Source organism: Pan paniscus, chromosome 9, assembly GCF_029289425.2.
Source record: "Pan paniscus chromosome 9, NHGRI_mPanPan1-v2.0_pri, whole genome shotgun sequence".
NCBI classification, from domain to species: Eukaryota; Metazoa; Chordata; class Mammalia; order Primates; family Hominidae; genus Pan; species Pan paniscus.
In genome coordinates this window covers 38201053-38219866 of record NC_073258.2, presented here as the reverse complement: position 1 = coordinate 38219866, position 18814 = coordinate 38201053, and the positions used below count along the sequence as shown (strand labels likewise).

Sequence of the window (18814 nt, the reverse complement as noted above, 5' to 3'; positions counted from 1 at the left end):
ACGAATGACTGAAATGTGGGCTTACATGAACAAATGCATCTGCCTGAACGACTCTCCCAGGACTCATACCAATGATCAAATTTCAAAGTGGAGGTGACCAGGCCAAAGGATAATTTATCTCCCTAAAAATGCTAAGTGTCAGTTAAATTGCTCTATTTAATAGGGCCTGACTTAGATGGGCCATTTCGAACAAAAGCAATAACCGCTCTAGTAATGAGTCTACTTTAAAGTGCTATTACTATTACTACGCCGAATCCAGAGGATTCCTGGAGCCATCAGACCAAGACCCTAATTAGAGATCTGCAACCTTCATAAACCACAGACCCCTGGGCTCACATCTTTGACCTCCCTGGAACCACAGAGGATATTTTCCAAGTGAATCCAGGATACTCCTCTCTAGAGGTTCATTCTAGGACTGTTTTTTGTTTTGTTGTTTGATTGTTTGTTTGTTTGTTTAAATCAGCCTGCCCAACAGGCTCTGAGCATTTCACATAGCTGAGCACACAAGCCTGACAAAGGGTGAATATGCTTGGCTGAAAGGAGCCTGGCAGGGAAGGCCTCAGAGAATCAATCTAGAATTAAATGTGTGGATTCTACTTCATGGGTGCATCCAATGCTTATTAGCCACTAGGAGTGTTTGCAAGCATCAGAGAAGAGGGAGGAGGAGAAAGGCCTTTCTCTGCCACAACAGATGATAATCTCTGACGACAACAAGAGCAAAAAACAAACACAGATTGAAAGCATATGACAAGGAAATTTGCACCACCAAAAATCAGCTTAGAGTTCCCCCTTTAAAAAGGAGGTGGTAAACACCTCCTGGGCCTTGGTAATCCCAGGGTTAGAGAAAAAGGAAATGAAAGACAACACCTGGGGGAGTCCCATGTTAACAGGTGGTGCAAGCACCCTCCTCCAGTGAACGCCCTGACCCTGTTCCTGGCTGCCACCTGGCTGAGTCAACTCCCTTCTAGAGAAGACCGTCCAATCTGAAAAGGCAGCAGAGGCCCAGTGCCCTCGCCACAGCCTCTTCTAGAAACCTGACATCTTCAGCCAATTATCAGATGACAGCGAAAAGACAGGAGGCCAGAGTCCGACAGACCTGAACTCCAGTCCCAGCCCCACCACTTTGCAGCTGTGACCCTTGAATTCATAATCTAGTTAAGCCTCACTTTCCTGATCTGTAAAATAGGAATAAGAATAGTCTCCACTTTTGGCTTTCGGCTTGGAGGAGGCCAAGGTGCAACTTTATTGGGTCATCCTGAATCCAGGTTCATCTGACACCAGCTGCCTCCAGCACACCACTGAAGTTCAACCCCAACAAGATCAAAGTCGTATACCTGAGGTGTACCTTGGATAAAGTTGATGCCATGTCTGTGCTGGCCCCCAAGATTGGCCCTCTGGGTATGTCTGCAAAAAAGGTTGGTGATGACATTGCCAAGGCAACCGGTGACTGGAAGGTCTAAGGATTACAGTGAAACTGACCATTCAGAACAGACCCAGAGTGAGGTGGTACCATCTGCCTCTGCCAGAAGGGTTTCTGCAAAGCCCTCAAGGAACCACAAAGAGATGGAAAGAAACAGAAAAACATTAAACACAATGGAAATATCACTTTTGATGAGATTGTCAACATTGCTTCATAGATGTGGCACTGATCTTTAGCCAGAGAACTCTCTGAAACCACTAAAGAGATCCTGGGAACTGCCCAGTCTGTGAGCTGCAATGCTGATGGCTGCCACTTCATGACATCAACAGTGGTGCAGGTAGAATCCCCAGCTAGTTAAGAAGCACAAAGGAAAACATTTCAATAAAGGATCATTTGACAACTAAAAAAAAGAAACAAAAGTTTCCACCTAATCATAAAAATAGCCATCATTTTATGGCCCATTTTGTATGCCAAGTGCTGTATGTGTATTACTTTATTTTCAGCCATCCATCATTCCATGAGGCAAGGACATCACTGTCCTTGTTTGACATAAGAAACTAAGGCTTAGAAAGGCAGACACTATATTCCCAAAGGTACATGGTTAACCCATTCCCAAAGCTGCATAGAGGAGTCCAGACTTGAACCAGGTCTGCCAAAGTTTGGCAATATCGTACCTACTGTACTGAGATGTTGGAAGAATTTGGATGAGACAACCCACACTGTGCACAGGGGCTGGCACATTTAACCAAAAACAGTTAACTGTTATTGTTTTACTCATTATGATTTATATTTGTGGCTTTGATTCCCTTCATCATGGTCCTTGCTCCTGGCCCTCTCAATCAGGTGAGAACATCAATTCTTGATCTAAAGAACAGACCTCCACTCAATATAGAAACTGTGCAGGCAAATCTCATTTTGCTGTGCTTCACTTTATTGAGCTTCATAAGTATTATATTTTTCACAAACTGAAGGTCTACGGCAATCCTGAACACAGTAAGTCTACCAGCACTATTTTTCCAACCTCGTGTGCCACTTCATGTGTTTGTATCACATTTTGGTAATTCTCATAATATCTCAAACTTTTTTATTATTATTATATCTGTTCTGGTGACCTGTGATCAGTGATCTTTGATGTTATCATTGCAAACATTTTGGGGCACCTCAAACCACACCCATATAAGACAACAACTTCATCAATAAATACATGAGCTCTTACTACCCCACCATCAGGCCGTTCCCCAATTTCTTTACCTCTCCTCGGGCCTCCCTATTCCTTGAGACGCAACAATAATGGAATTAGGCCAGTTAATAATCCTACCATGGCCTCTAAGTGTTCAAGAGGAAGAAAGCGTTGTACATCTCTCACTTTAAATCAAAAGCTAGAAATGGTTAAGCTTGGTGAGGAAGGCATGTCAAAAGCCAAGACAGGAAGAAAGCCAGGCATCTTGGGCCAAACACTTAGCCAAATTATGAATGCAAAGGAAAAGTTCTTAAAGGAAATTAAAAGTGTTACTCCAATGAACAGACAAATGATAAGAAAGCAAAACAGCCTTATTGCTGATATGGAGGAAGTTTTAGCGGTCTGGAGAGAAAAATCAAACCAGCCATAGCATTCCCTTAAGCCACAGCCTAATCCAGGGCAAGGCTCTAACTCTTCAATTCTAGAATGCTAACGAGGTGAGAAAGCTGCAGAAGGAAAGTTTAAAGCTAGCAGAGGTTGGTTCATGAGGTTTGTGGAAGGCAGCCATCTCTGTAATATAAAAATACAAGATGAAGCAGCAAATACTGATGTAGAAGCTGCAGCAAGTTATCCAAAAGATCTAGATAGCTAAGATCATTGATAACAGTGGCTACACTAAAAACAGATTTTCAATGTAGATGGAACAGCCTTCTTTTGGAAGAAGATGCCATCCAGGACTTTCATATCTAGACAGAATAAGTCAATGCCTGGCTTCAAATTTCACAGGACAGGCTAACTGTCTTGTTAAGAGCTAATGCAGCTGGTGACTTCAAGCTGAAGTGAATACTCATTTACTTTTCTGAAAATCCTGGAGCCTTTAAAAATCATGCTAACTCTAACCTGCCTGCACTCTATAAATGGAACAACAAAGCCTGGATGACAGTGCATCTGTTTATAGCATGGTTTACTGAATATTTTAAGCACACTGTTGAGACCTACTGCTCAGGAAAAGATTCCTTTCAAAATATTACTGCTCAGTAGCAATGCATCTGGTTACCCACAAGCTCTGTTGGAGACATTCAAGAAGATTAATGATTTTTAATGCCTGCTAACACAACATCCATTCTGCAGCCTAGGGATCAAAGAGTCATTCCAACTTTCAAGTCTTATTTAGGAAATACATTTTTAAGGCTATATCTGCCATTGATACTGATTCCTTTGATGGATATGGGCCAAGTAAATTCAAAACCTTCTGGAAAGGATTCACCATTTCAGATGCCATTAAGAACATCTGTGATTCGTGAGAGGTCAAAATATCAACATCAACAGGAGTTTGGAGGAAACTGATTCCAACCCTCACAAATGACTTTTAGGTGTTCAAGACTTCAGTCGGGGGAGTAACTGCAGATGTAGTGGAAAGAGCAAAAGAACTAGAATTAGAAGTAGAACCTAAAGATGTGACTGAATTGATGCAATCTCAGGAACAAATTTAGTGGATGAGGAGCTGCTTCTTACAGATGAGCAAAGAAAGTGGCTTCTTGAGATGGAATCTAGTCCTGATAGAGATGCTATGAACACTGTTGAAATGACAAGGATTTAGAATATTCCATAAACAGCTGGCAAAGCAGTGGCAGGGTTTGAGAAGACTGACTCCAATTTTGAAAGAAGTTGCTCTGTGCATAAAGTGCTATAAAACAGGCATTGCGTGCTACAGAGAAGTCTTTCATGAAAGGAAGAGTCCATTGATGTGGTAAACTTCATTGTAATCTTATTTTAAGAAAATGCCACAGCCACCCCAACCTTCAGCAACCACTACACTGATCAGTCGGCAACCATCAACACTGAGGCAAGATCCTATACCAACAAAAAACACTAAAACTGACTGAAGGCTAGATGTTCACTAGCACTTTCTAGCAATAAAGTATTTTTAATTAAGGTATATACATTGTTTTTTAGATATAATGCTATTGTACCCTTAATAGACTACAATATAGTGTAAACATCACTTTTTTTTTTTTTTTTTTTTTGAGACGAAGTGTCGCTCTGTCCCCCAGGCTGGAGTGCAGTGGCGCTATCTCGGCTCACTGCAAGCTCCGCCTCCTGGGTTCATGTCATTCTCCTGCCTCAGCCTCCTGATCACTTTTATATATACTAGGAAACCAAAAAGTTCATGTGACTCACTTTATTGTGGTGGTCTGGAACTGAACCCATGGTATCTCTGAGGTATGGTAGGCTCCCGGAACCCTGCTGAAGTACGGGACTGTTCTTCCTCCCATCTCTGCTCCTATATCCACAGCTGGACTCCTAACTAATCAGAAGCTTCTCTGTTCCTGAGATGGGCACCATTTACCAACACTGAATTCCTTAGGGGTGGGAGAAAAGAAAACCTTTAAATCTGTGTGAGTCCTTTAAAATAACGTGGGAAAAGGTCCTTCCTGGAGAAGCAAATATTTATGCACATAATTAACTAAGGAGGTAGAGTGTTCTTTCCAAATGTTAAGCAAAACTTGGTGGAAAAAAAACATACCTGCTTATGAAATGGCCTCTCACAGACACTGGAAGGGGCCACACGTCTGAATCAGCTCATGAATCCTCTCCCTTTTAAAAATATACCACTCATCTGGGCTAACCCAAGACTTTTCTGGTACCTCACTCCCTACTCCTCATTTACTCCAGTAAAAATTCTTTTTTTTTTTTTTTTTTTTGTATGTCTGGCCAGGACTGCACAGTCAGGGCACAATTATCTGATACTGATTCCAGAGCTGCAGGAGAACACCAGCTCCTCTTTTCTCCCTAATGACTTGCATGTCTTTTCTTCATTTTCTATGATCCCCTACCTTAAATTTGACTTTCAGCAGAAGGACTAGAAGCCAGCAAGCCCTAAGTGGCAGGCAGCTAGAAATTTCTAATGTTTTTACTCTACAGTCCTGAGAAAATAGCATCTATGCTTGAAAAATAAACAAATGGAGCCTCCTCGCTCAGCCAGAGCAATGCACAGGGTGTCAGACACTATGCTCAATGCAAAAATGTGCAGCCAGCCCTTCTCTGTGCCCTGAGCTTCCCTAAGCAATTCAGACTATAGGTGAAGGTATTTATAAGGAGGCTATTCCTTGCTGGTACTTTTTTGTTTACCCCCAAATTTGCTCAATCTTTTAACTTGTTTTTAAACACTACCCAACCTCTTAGCTAGCACAGTGAAATGGGAGTCAGAAGAAAGACCCAGTCTGAAGTCTCAACTCAGTCATTTATAAATTGTGTAACCCTGTACTCACTTCTTAAGCACTGAGACGCCATTTTTTAAATCTGTAAAATGGAAAGGAATCCATAAAAGTGTGGATTATGGATTCAGTATCATGGCTCATGTCCAGACACTTTTAAAGAAAAAAATGGAAAAGACTGGAATAAATCAGAATATATCAGATATGAAGGGTATGTTTTGATTCACCTTTATATAAATGTTCTTGTTTGCAATGTAAATGTGATCTTTAACAGCATGACTAAGAGATAAAACTCACACACTATACAATTTACCCACTGAAAGTATACAACGCTATGGCTTTTGGTATATACAGAGTTGTGCAACCATCACCACAATCAATTTTAGAACATTTCATCACCCCAAAAGGAAACCCCATGCCCATTAGCAGCCATGCCCTATTTCCTCCCAAACCCCCACTCAGCCCTAGGCAACCACCTATCTACTTTCTATCTCCATGTATTTGCCTATTCTGGACATTTCCTATAAATTGATTGATACAATATGTGGTCTTTTGTAACTGGCTTCTTTTCATTTAGCATAATATTTCCAAGGTTCAGTCATACTGTAGCATGTATCAGAACTTTGTTCCTTTGTATGGCTGAATAATATCCCATTGTATAGATACACTACATTTTATCCATTCATCCACTGGGGAACATGTGGGTTGTTGCCACTTTCAGGCTATTATGAATAATGCTGCTAAGAACCACCAGCACACAAATTTGTGTGTGGACATACCAATGTGTTTCCATAAGTCACTGTCAACAAAGTTTGATGGCAATAGGCTACAAGATTACTGAGGAATAGTTAAATCACTTTGTGATATTTTTAATCAACTCATGGACCTTGACTTTGGAAAACAAAATAAAGACCATAAAATCAAGGTTGCATTCTTGTTCATGCAGCCACCTGGATCTCTGTGGCCAATACTGCTTTCCTACTATCTTGAAAAACCAGTCATTTCAGAGAAATCTAACCTTTGGAATATGCATCTTCATTGTCCAAAAAGATTGAGACGGGGGCACTTCCATGCTCACAGGAGCTGCTGAACTCTCAGGAGAATTCAGTGATGAATAAATTTCCTTGTTTAAACCAGCTCCCATTCCAAGATGTAAATTCCTGCATCATCAGGTTTCAGACAAAGGACACTCACAAGCATACAGCCATACAGCCAGAGGCCAAAACTCTGAGCCTCCCCTGCTACATACACACACACACACACACACACACACACACACACACACACACACAAACAACCATTCAATTTATGAACTGCTCTGCATGCAATGTGACTCCTACAATTGTAGCTATCGAAAAGCTGATGTAAGAAGAGAGGCAATGGTCAAAAGCAGCTCCCTCCACCAGCAAACCTGCATTAATAATTTAGCTATTAACAGCCATGTAACCAAAGAAGCTTACGAGGGAGAGCTCTGCAGAGATCTGTGACACTAGGAACATCCCCGTGCCCACTCCCTTTTCTATTTTCTACTTCAGCAACAGAGACCCAGTTGTTGGAAGAAGCTGTCGCCATTGGAGAAAAGGAACATGACAAATTTGTGAAATCTAAGGAATAAATACAATTCCTATATGCCTTAAATTTATGGCCCTCACAAAGCCTAAAAAATATGATAAACCATTACAGGTTTTTTTCTGTCTTCCCTGGCTGGCCGCAATTAATTTCACCATGTTCCGGCATAATACAGAATGTAATATATGGAGGCAAGACATTTAGAGTCTTGCAGTGAATAAGCCTTCTGCAGTTTGGGGCCCCAGGGGTAAAAGAAGCAATAATAACAGGACTCATTTTGGGTAACCATTTGTGTGCAGCTTCTAGTTTGCATTGTTAAGCAAGACAAAAGTGCCCGAAGGAACCCACGACAGTACTAGGCTAAGTTAGACAAAATCCAAACGCCTAACATATTCTGTAATTGAGATGCATGGGGGCTCTTATACGCACCCTAGAAGAGCATCATGCCGCAAACAGAAGCTGTGCATTACCAAACAACAGAAAATGCTCTTGTTTTATTGATACGATAGCCTCCAAGGTCTGAAAAGACCGCAGAATTCAGTTAGAAAGTTCCATATAGGCACTGCCAAACACTCTACAACAGCAGAACAATGGAAACTATTATTTACTGAAGGCCACCTATGTGTGGATACTGTGTTAGGACTTTACCATGCTACTGAGGTTAGCACTGAGTCTCCCAAAAAGATATGTTCAAAGCCTAACCTCCAATACCTCTGAATGTGACCTCAATTGGAAAAAGAGTCTTTGCATATATAAAGTTTAAGAAGAGGTCACACTGGATCAAGGTGAGTTCTAATGCAATGAGTGGTATCCTTATAACAAGAGGGAAATTTGGACACAGACAGGGAAGAATACCATGTGAAGATGGAGGCAGAGGCCAGGCACGGTGGCTCACACCTGTAATCCCAGCACTTTGGGAGGCCGAGGCAGGCAGATCATTTGAGGCCAGGAGTTCGAGACCAGCCTGGGCAACATGGCAAAACCCCATCTCTACTAAAAAAAAACACAAAAATTAGCTGGCATGCACCTGTAATCCTAGCTACTCAGGAAGCTGAGGCAGGAGAATCGCTTGAACCCAGGAGACAGAGGTGGCAGTTAGCTGAGATCACGCCACTGAACTCCAGCCTGGGTGACAGAGCGAGATTCCATCTCAAAAAAAAAAGATGGAGGCAGAGATTGAAGTTATGCAGCTGCCAGCCAAGGAATGCCACAGATTCCTGGTGACCACCAGAATCTAAGAGAGAAGCATGGAGTAGATTCTCCCTCAGAGCCTCCAGATGGAACCAGCCCTACAAACACCTTGATTCAAACTTCTCTCTCCACAACTGTGAGAGAGTAAAGTGTCCACTGTTTTAAACCACCCAGTTGGTAAGAATTTGTTACGACAGTCTTAGGGAACTAACATTACTATAAATAAAATCCTTACAGCAACCCCGAGAGCTGGGCATTTTCAAACCACCCCCCATGCCTTTATAGGTGATGGAAAAACTGAGACTCAACAAAATGTCAAAATCACATAGAGAACAAATGGAGGAATCAGGCCCCTAGGCTGTATAACTCTAAGTAAACCCCAAGCCCAAACTACTAGATAAGAGGCACCAAATGTTGCCATTGTGTCTGTAGAGTGGTTTTCCTATGAGGTTTTCAGATGATCCCTGGAAGTCTTAGCAGAGCAATCAGGCAAGAGAAAGAAAGGAAGGGCATCCAAATAGGAAAAGAAGATGTCAAGCCATCTCTCTTCACTGACAATATGATTCTATACCTAGAGAACCCTAAAGCCTCCAACAAAAGGCTCCCAGAACTGATAAACAACTTCAGTAAAGTTTTGGGATACAAAATCAATGTACAAAAATCAGTAGCATTTCTACCCACCAATAACATTCTAGCTGAGAGTCAAATCAAGAACACAATCCCATTTATAATAGCCACAAAAAATTAACAAATAAAATACATACCTAACCAAGATATATTCCTTGGTTAGGAATACATATAACTAAGCAGGTGAAAGATCTCTATAAGGAGAATTACAAAACACTACTGAAAGAGATCATAGACACAAACAAACAAACAAAACCTTCCATGCTCATGGATTAGAATAATCAACATTGTTAAAATGGCCATACTGCCGAAAGCAATCTACAGATTCAATGCTAATCCTATCAAACTACCAATGTCATTTCCCACAGAATTAGAAAAAAGTAATTCTAAAATTCATATGGAACCAAAAAAGAGCCCAAAGAGCCAGAGCAATCCTAAGCAAAAAGAACAAAGGTGCAGGCATCACATTACTGGACTTCAAACTATACTATAGGGCTACACGAACCAAAACAGCATGGTAATGGTACAAAGACAGACACATAAACCAATGGAACAGAAGAGAGAACCCAGAAATAAACCTGCACACCTACAGCCATCTGATCTTTTACAAAGTCGACAAAAATAAACAATGGGGAAAGGACTTCCTATTCAGTAAATGGTGCTGGGATATCTGGCTAGCTATAAGCAGAAGAATGAAATTGAACACCCATCTTTCAGTATACACAAAAATTAACTCAAGATAGAGTAGAGATTTAAATATAAGACCACAAACTATAAGACTCCCAGAAGAAAACGTAGGAAATACTATTCTGGACATCAGTCTTGGCAAAGAATTTATAGCTAAGTCCTCAAAAGCAACTGCAACAAAAACAAAAATTGACAAATGGGACCTGGCCAGGCATGGTGACTCACGCCTGTAATCCCAGCACTTTGGGAGGCCGAGGTGAGCAGATCATGAGGTCAGGAGACCGAGATCATCCTGACAAACACAGTGAAACCCCAAATCTACTAAAAATACAAAAAATTAGCAGGGCATGGTGGCATGTGCCTGTAGAGCCAGCTACTTGGGAGGCTGGGGCAGGAGAATCGCTTGAACCCAGGAAGTGGAGGTTGCAATGGGCCAAGATCGCACCACGGCACTCCAGCCTGGGCGACAGAGCAAGACTCCATCCCAAAAAAAAAAAAAAATTGACAAGTGGGACCTAATTAAACTAAGGAGCTTCTGCACAGCAAAAGAAACTATCAACAGAGTAAACAACCTATAGAATGAGAGAAAATATTCACAAACTATGCATCCCACAAAGGTCTAATATCCAGAATCCATAAGGAACTTAATTCAAAAAGCAAAAATCAAATAACCTCATTAAAAAGTGGGCAAAAGACACGAACAGCCACTTCTCAAAAGAAGACATACAGCCAGGCACAGTGGCTCATGCCCGTAATCTCAGCACTTTGGGAGGTTGAGGTGGGAGAATCACTTGGGCCCAGGAGTTCGACACCAGCCTGGGCAACATAGTGAGACCCCATCTCTACAAAAATTAATTTAAAAATTAGCAGGCATAGTGGCACATGCCTGTAGTCCCAGCTAATTGGGAGGCTAAGATGGGAGAATGGCTTGACTCCACGAGGTTGAGACTGCAGTGAGTTGTGACCATGCCACTGCACTCCAGCCTGGGTGACCGAATGAGACCATGTCTCAAAAAACAAACGAACAAAAAAGAAGGCATACAAGTGGCCAAGAAACATATTTTAAAAAATGTCATTAGAGAAGTGCAAATCAAAACCATAATGAGATACCATCTCATACCCGTCAGAATGACTATTATTAAAAAGTCAAAAAACAATAGATGCTGGTGAGGCTGTGGAGCAAAGGGAACGCTTATACACAGTTGATGGGAATGTAAACTAGTTCAGCCACTGTGAAAAGCAGTTTGGAGATTTCTCAAAGAGCTTAAAACAAAATTACCATTTGACTGACCCAGCAATCTCATTACTAGGTATATATATAAAAGAAAATAGATCATTCTACCAAAAGGACACATGCACTCGTATGTTCATCATAGCACCATTCACAATAGCAAAGACATGGAATCAAACTGGGTGCCCATCAACAATGGATGGGATAAAGAAAATATGGTACATATACACCACGGACTACTACATACACAGCCATAAAAAGAACAAAATCTTGTCCTCTGCAGCAACATGGATGCAGCTGGTGGCCATTATCCTAAGTGAATTCATGCAGGAACAGAAAACCAAATACCGTATGTTCTCATTTATAAGTGGGAGCTAAACATTGGGTATTCATGGACATAAACATGGCAACAACAGACATTGGAGACTGCTAGACAGAGCAGGAAGGGAGCAGGGCAAGGGCTGAAAAACTAAGTATTGGGTACTAAGCTCACTACCTGGGTGATGGGATCAATCATGCCCCAAACCCTAGCATCTTGCAATACCCTCACGTCACAAACCTGCACAGGTATCCCCCGTATCTAAAATAAAAGTTGAAATTATTCTTTAAAAAGATGATCCCTAAAAATATGCAGACTTCAGTAGTTTCTTGCCAGCAAGATATACAAATGTGTCATAACAAGATATACAAATGTGTCATAGCTGGTACTTGACCCACCTAAACCACAGGAGGCATGAATATTCTCTTTAGGCAGACAACTACATTAGCAAAATTCTAAGTGAAGCAGCCCTGTGAATGAGACGAATACTCAAACAGATTTTAAATGCCTCATTCATTCAACTCAACTAACCTTTGCTGAGTGCTGAGAAAAGTGTGAGGCAGACAGCCCGGTGTGAGAGATCTAGAGATACAGCCCTTGACTTTGAAGAGCTCAAGTCTTCATTTTCTCTAGTAAATGGGCCCAACACTACTCATGCCTGAGCTTTTACTCAGATTCAATGAACTAATTACCAAAAGGTGTGCTCTGCATCATTTGTGGCAGAGAGTGATACTCATCTCACAGTCCTCCCATTTCCCAGGTTAGGCAGGGCCACGTGACTAGTTTGGGTCAATGGAATGTGCAGAAAGGGGACATGTATCACTTTTAGGGTGAACAGAGGAGCTGGCAACAACAGGTCCTGCAATCTCTTCTCCTGCTGTGGCAATGTTGCAGACGGTGGAGTCTCAATCAGCCAGGAGAAAGTTACCAAGACAGGTAGAGCCCTCGCCCACTACTGCCATCCAAACTGCAGGGGCTTTTGTGTGAAAAATAGGCTTCTATGTGTTAAACTTTCCAGGAAGTTTGTTACCACAGCACAGACCTCTCCTACCCTGACTAACACATTATCTAACACATGTCCTTACATAAGCATATCACAATAAATAACAGGTTAAATTCCAAGATAAAACCACATTAATTCTTGGAGCCTGAACAGCAACAATATTCTGGCAGAGAGAATTTACCATATATTGTACAAGTTCTGTTCACATTTCTTTTCTTCTATATCAAAGAGACACAAAAATAAAATGAAATAAATTATCTCTCCTTTAACCAATCAGGGGCATTGCATATACAAAATGTTTTCAGAATTCAGCCTCTTCCTAGAGATAATCAGCCACTGTCCAGTTGCAATCCCAATGGCCCTTTATGCAGAGATTTTTGTCTTATTTTTGTGGCCCCTAACCTAGATGGATCTGGATCTTCCTGGATCCAACAAATGCTTGGGATATGAATGTCTCTCATGAACAACGGCAGCATTCTCACAAAAAGTCATCAACATAAGTCTCTCATCAAATACTCATCTGTCCAGACTGGCCTCAGGGTACTGTCTCCTGCCCTCTCCTTGGGCACAACCCAGCCTAGATTTTGCACCTTCCACACACCATAAATTGAACTCCACTGTATTAGTCTGTTCTCACGCTGCTAATAAAGACATACCCAAGACTGGGTAATTTATTTAAAAAAAAAAAAAAAGGCTTAATGGACTCACAGTTCCACATGGCTGGGGAGGCCTCACAGTCATGGCGGAAGGTGAAGGAGGAGCAAAGGCACATCTTACATGGTGGCAGGCAAGAGAGCCTGTGTAGGGGAACTGCTCTTTATAAAACCATCAGATCTTGTGAGACTTATTATTCACTATCACGAGAATGGCATTGGAAAAACCTGCCCCCATGATTCAGTTACCTCCCACCAGATCCCTCCCACAACACGTAGGGATTATGGGAGCTACAATTCAAGATGAGATTTAGGTGGGGACACAGCCAAACCATATAATTCACCAAAGTATCTCCCACATTTGCCTCCCTCAGGGACCAAGAGACTGACTAGAGCCCAGGTACTAAAAGGCTCCAGGGCAGAGTTTCAGCCTACCATCCCAATGGCCAGAGAGTCCCACCATCTCAGCAAGACCACCTTACGGAATCTGCAAAAATATCCTCTCCCCGAGTCTACTCCATTTCCTAACTTGTCTAAAAGGAAAAGCTCAAAATGCTAGAGATTTACTAACTCCAAGAGAGACATGCAATAGGGAATCCACAGAACCAGACAGTGGAAGGGTACAGGAAGCACCAAGTCAAGAACAATAATGGATCTGACATGTTGGCTGATGCCCATAATCCCAGCACTTCAGGGAACAAAGGTGAGTGAATTGGGTGAAGCCAGGAGTTCGAGATCAGCCTGGGCAACAAAGCAAGAGCTCATCTCTACAAAAACTGTAAGTAAAAAGTGAGCCTGGCATGATGGCATGCACAAGTAGTTCCCTGCTACTTGGGAGGCTGAGGTGGGAGAATCGCTTGAGCCCAGGAGTTCGAGGCTGCGGTGAGCTATGTTCATGCCACTGCACATAGTGGGACCCTGTCTCAGGAAAAAAAAAAAAAAAAAAAAAAGAACAGGCAGGATGCAGTGGCTCACGCCTGTAATCCCAGTGCTTTGGGAGGCCGAGGCGGGCAGATCACCTGAGGTCAGGAGTTTGAGACCAGCCTGACCAACATGGAGAAACCCCGTCTCTACTAAAAATACAAATTAGCCAGGCGTGGTGATGCATGCCTGTAATCCCAGCTACTCGGGAGGCTGAGGCAGGAGAATCGCCTGACCCCGGAAGGCGGAGGTTGCGGTGAGCCAAGATCACATCATTGCACTCCAGCCTGGGCAACAAGAGCGAAACTCCATCTCACAAACAAACAGACAAAAAGAACAATGAAGTTTAAATGTGCTCTGCAGGGATGCCCCAGAGCCTGCTTGGTGAGAATCTTGGTGAAGGGACACAGAACCAAAGAGCTCACCCCACCCGGCTCCCATCTAACCAAAGCGGTACAGATGACCTGTTTCACACATTAGCTTTGATGTAAAGATTTCCTTGCTGAAAAGTCACTTGCTGCTGAAAGTGGCTTAGACTGTGGGACTCCCAGCTCTCCATCTGTCTGTCCTTGGACAAATCAGTTGACCTCTCTGAGACCCAGATCCCTTCTCTATAAACCAGGGCAATAAACCACTTCACAGGCCTAGCATGAGGATTAACAGAAGTAATTATGAAAAAAAAAATGCCTAATGCATTGTGGGCGGTCAACAAATGTTCCTTCTCTTCCCCATAAACATAAACACTGGCCAAATAAGTCAGCTGCACATGAGGCTGAAGATGCTTATTTTGCAATTAGTAGTGTGAGGGCCCTTTCTAAAATGTTTGCTGGGAACCCAAAATCTCTAGGTAAATCAGTATGTCATGCTGTTTTCCCAAAAATGGAGCAATCTATTTCAACAAGTACTTAATGAGCACCAAGAAGACATCAGATTTCTCAACAAGCAGAAAACATCCTTCATCATTAGCAAACTTTTTCTTCTTATAAGGACATTTGTCATTGGCTTTAGATAATCCAGCATGACCTCTTCTCAAGATCTTAACTTGGCCAGGCACAGTGGCTCACGCCTGTAATCCCAGCACTTTGGGAGGCCGAGGCAGGCGGATCACTTGAGGTCAGGAGTTCGAGGCCAGCCTGGCCAACGTGGTGAAACCCCGTGTCTACTAAAAATACAAAAGAATTAGCCTGGCGTGCACCTGTAATCCCAGCTACTCAGGAGGCCGAGGCAGGAGAATCACTTGAACCTAGGAGGCAGAGGTTGCAGTGAGCTGAGATCGCACCACTACACTCCAGCCTGGGTGACAGAGCAAGACTCTGTCTAAAAAACAAATAAATAAATAAACAAAAATCCTTAACTTAATTACCCTTTTTCCAAATAAGGTCAGATTCACAAGTTCTGAGTGCACATACCTTGACCGCCACACACCCCCCTACAGGGGTCTAGGTGTTGCCCTCTGAACGGTAAGCCAGCCAGTGAGAGCACTGCATGCCAACCTCCTTCCAAACCTTCAATCTAGCCTCATAGCCCAAACAGGTCCATGCGGTTTGTTATATGGATACGGGGAGAGAGCAGTGACCAGAAATATAATGCAAGCCACATATGTAATTAAAATGTTTCTAGTAGCCACATTACAAACAGGTAAAAAGGAACAGGTAAAATTAATTTTGATGGTATCTTTTATTTAATCTATACACCCAATATAGGGTTGATATATGATCCTTGTCTTCAATGTGCGTATGATGGAGGTAAGGAAATAAGGCTCAAATATATTTAATAATCAAGCAAGTTCCCAGGATTAGTTCAAAAGCAGCAACTAGCCGGGAGCGGTGGCTCACGCCTGTAATCCCAACAACTTGGGAGGCCAAGGCGGGTAGATCACTTGAGGTCAGGAGTTCAAGACCAGCCTGGCCAACATGGTAAAACCCTGCCTCTACTGAAAATACAAAAATTAGCCAGGCATGGTGGTGCACACCTGTAGTTCCAGCAACTCGGGAGGCTGAGGCAGGAGAATCGCTTGAATCTGGGAAGCAGAGGTTGTAATGAGTTGAGATTGCGACACCGCACTGCAGCTTGGACGACAGAGCAAGACCCCGTCTCAAAAAAAAAAAAAAAAGCAAACAGGCCTAAACACAGACACAAGAAATGTCACAAGCAGTGGCCTTGGGAAAGGAATGGAATGCACATGGGTATAACGAATTCAGAAGAAAAGGCCACCTTAGAGAGAGCTGAGCTGTCTTCAAGCTGCACAACAACATGCATGGGAAGAGAGGAAGGGGGATGACAGACCTGTGGGGCAAGTGGCAGCTACCCAGACATGCCCTTGAGTGGATTTTTAAAAGGCACACCTTCTGGGCATGCACAGTAAGTCCATGGCTTCATGAGTAGGCTACTTTGTGCAAATTAGCACATATTAGTTATGGGTTGAAATGTGTCCCCCAAAAACAGTATGCCGGAGTCCTAACCTCCAGTTAACTCAGAATGTGGCCATATTTGGAGACAGGATCTTTACAGAAGTGATCGAGTTAAAATGGGGTCATTAAGGTGGGTCCTAATCCAACATGACTGGCGTCCTTATAAAGAGGGGATATTTGTACACAGAGACAGACCTGTACATAGAGAGGGTGATGTGGAGACACACAGAGAACATAATGTCACGACGAAGGCAGAGACCAAGGGAATGCTGCCCAAGGAACGACAAAGAGTGCCAGAAAGCCATGGGGAGCTAGGGAAAGGCACGGAACAGATTCTCCCTCACCACCTGCAAATGGAACAAACCCTGCAGACACTTTGATGTAGAACTTCTGGCCTCCAGAACTGTGAGACAATAAATCTCTGTTGTTTAAGCCACTCGGTCTTGCTACTTTGTTACACCCACTCCAGAAAACTACTTAATAATATAGTGCCTGTTCCTGAGTGCAGGCACACAACTTGGCCCTGAACGTAGGACTAACTGCTGCAACCCAGAACAGCCGAGGAAACAACACTGGTGATGGAAGGCCCAAAGAGCTCCGACTCCCAGGCTACACGGCCAAGTAAGAAGGAATCGTCCTTTAGTTTTCAGTGGAAGAACCAAAAGCAGAAAATACAGCTTTTCTAACATGCAACAAAAGCATGCCTCAAGCACCCGAACGCTCACCCCCACAGTGTGTTCTCAGCCTGTGCTGAGCAGGGCTACAGCTGGTTCCTGTCGAAAGCTAAAGCCAGGGAAATGCCAACTTGATGGGAGATGCCAAGCACCCTTGCATTTCCAAGTCTATCCTGCCAATGCGGCTTTGGCAAACTGCAGGCAAGGAGAAGGCCCTACTGAAATCGACTTCCTTTTCTAAAGAGAAAGAGAAGGTCACAGCATCAGGACCATCTAAATGAACATTAGAGAAGTGTACTCCTAAAAAAATCTGAGGATCTGAAAACAAATCTTTTCATCAGCGTGTGCACCAGCTATCAGAATCTGAGATATTCATGAGTTATTTTTCTGTTCTTAATATTAACAGCCAAGGACACCCCCATTGTTTTTGTTTGTTTTTCACAAACCTTAACCTACTTAATCCCCACAGCCACCCACTGAGGTCGTTATTGCCTCCATTTTGCAAATGAAGACACTGAGACCAGGAAGGTTAAGTGACATGGCCAAGGTCACATAGCTGAGAAACAGACAGCAAAGTTATAGTTCCAAGTTACTCTGCCTGCAGAGTTCTGGTTGTCACCACAAAACCCTCCCTCCCTCTGACTCAGCCCCCCCACCCCCCACCCCCGCCCGCTGCCCACTGCCCTCACGTTTCCCAAAAGTATGGCCTAATGACGTGAGCATTTAGGAAATAGAAGTGAAAGGTCCAAGTCACAGCTGTAAGTGGACCATGGCCCCAAAGGGAAACTTACTTATATTTGTTTTTCTTCTTCTTCCCGTATGTGAGATTTCCCTCAACCAATCTGAAAACCAAAATCCAAACGAGGAAGTCTTGCCTCCCCTGGGGTCAGCAGTGGCCCGAGGGTCCCCAATAATAGCTTCTAAACTGGGGTCCCCAGACTGTGGGGGATGTCCAAAGTTCCCACCACTAGTTCAAAAGCAGTAACCAAAATTATCCTTTTTCCTAAACATTGGGCAATTGACACATCAAATATCTTTGTTCTTGGCTGAAATCAAAACACATCTGCAAGGCAACAAGAACGACCTCTAAGTAGAAACTCTCATAGCTATACATGTCTTTCATTCATGTTTTAACAATACAAATTATTATTTAATAATTTTGCTATTTCAAAACATCTGGCTAGTGGGGAGAATATTATAAAAGAGGTCCTCAGCTGGGTTGGGCAGGGAGTGAGTAGAAAAGGATTTATCAGCACCTGTTCGCATTTGGAAAACCAGAAAATACTTTCACAAGGCCCAGGAGCAGAATCCAAGTTTCTCAATAATAAAATAATATTTCTCATAGTGTCATTCTCCCAAACTTTAACAAAGTTCACGTACACTCATTAACCTTCACAGTAGGGGAGCTAAATGAACTAGAATTTCCATTTTATATATATAAACAGAAACAGAAACCTCATTTTCAAAAGGAGTAACTCAAAACCAACTAACTAATCTACCAGTGGATCGGTTCCCTAACAGGAGCCAATAAGCCACATAACGCCCATCCCAATAAAGCCAATGGTATCAAGGAAGGGGAAAATGCCAGCACAGTAATTCTTTTCTGTGGTTTGACTGTCCATGGGTCATTTATTTCACTATATGAAGCCTCAATTTCCCCAGCAATAAAATGGGGATAATATCTACCACATAGTAATGAAGATATAGCTG

The 18814-nt window shown here is 42.7% G+C and overlaps 1 protein-coding gene and 1 pseudogene across 2 annotated transcripts in view; one reads left to right on the top strand and one right to left on the bottom strand.

Annotated features, from left to right (window-relative positions):
- LDLRAD3 (low density lipoprotein receptor class A domain containing 3) overlaps positions 1 to 18814 on the bottom strand; it is a 287200-nt gene that overhangs the window by 232347 nt on the left and 36039 nt on the right. The gene's annotated exons all lie outside the window — the stretch shown is intronic.
- LOC134731171 (large ribosomal subunit protein uL11-like) lies at positions 5 to 17055 on the top strand (annotated as a pseudogene).